A 1,194-nucleotide genomic window follows, 5' to 3' on the forward strand; every position below is an offset into this window, starting at 1 on the left:
CTTGGTGTTATAACACCAAGGTCAAGGGTTCGGATCCCCATACTGGTCAGCCACCAAAAAATAAAATAAATTTTAAAATTCTGGCTGTATCTACTTGGAGGTCCTCAAAGTTAAGAGTTCAGTCCAGCCATACTTTAGATACCAATTCCAAGTCCAAACCTCCAGCTATAAATCGGGGGTTCCAATCACTCCCTCCTTGGGTTTGATAATTTCCTAGAATGGCTCACAGAGCTCAAGGAAACACTTTACTTAATGTTGGTTTATTACAATGGATACAACTCAGGTGCAGCCAGAGGGAATAATTGTATAGGGCAAGGTATTGGGGAGAGGGCGGGGGGGAGGCACGGGATTTCCACGTTCTCTCTGTGTGTGCCACCCTTCCAGCATGTCTATGTGTTCAGATCAAATCTTGTCCAAGAATTTTTGTACAGCTTGCTCTCTAGCCCCCTACCCTCTTCCTGGAGGTTGGTGGGTGGGGCTGAAAATTCCAACCCTCTAATCTCTTGGTCTTTCTTGGTGACCAGCCCCATCCTGTGGCTATCTAGGGGCACCTCATTGAAAGAAAGTGAGCCGAGATGCTGGGTACTGTTCAAGCTTTATTAAAGAAAGAAGTCTGCTGGGCTGTGCTCAGAGTGGCACAGGGACCATGGCTGCCCTGAAAATGGTGGACAGCCCCAACAATGGGTTTGCGAGAGTTTATATTAGCTTTGGGGCGCAAAATGTATGGGGGGGAGGGACCATTAGGTTGATGTAACTGGCTGGAGAACTGCACCAATGCAGAAGCCGGAAACTTGTTTCTAAGTCAGGAGGCTTCTAGTAAAGGGAAGGGGTAGGGGAGGAGAAGAGGTGGGCGGCACTATTTTGTACCTGGGCTTGTCTAAAGTGGTGCTGGTTATGTTGCAGATCTATTATTCCTGCCTTTTAAGTATAGGAAAAAGGGAGAAAGGGTGGAGGTCTTAGTCTTCTGAAGCTACTTCCTGCTGGAGATGGGCGAAGATATGGAAAAAATAAAAGATTTAGGTGGTGGGGTATTGGTTTCATGTGGGGAGGCTGTATTCCTCCGGGGAAGGGTCGCTGATTCTAAAGGGCTGATGTCCTCCTTGCAGGAACAATTCAGTGACCTTTTGGTTGGTGAAAGCCTGCATACATTCCTGCAAGAAATTAGAGAAACACCAAAAGAGACAGGGGCCAAAA

Source organism: Galeopterus variegatus, unplaced genomic scaffold, assembly GCF_000696425.1.
Source record: "Galeopterus variegatus unplaced genomic scaffold, G_variegatus-3.0.2 Scaffold4864, whole genome shotgun sequence".
In the NCBI taxonomy this organism is placed as follows: Eukaryota; Metazoa; Chordata; class Mammalia; order Dermoptera; family Cynocephalidae; genus Galeopterus; species Galeopterus variegatus.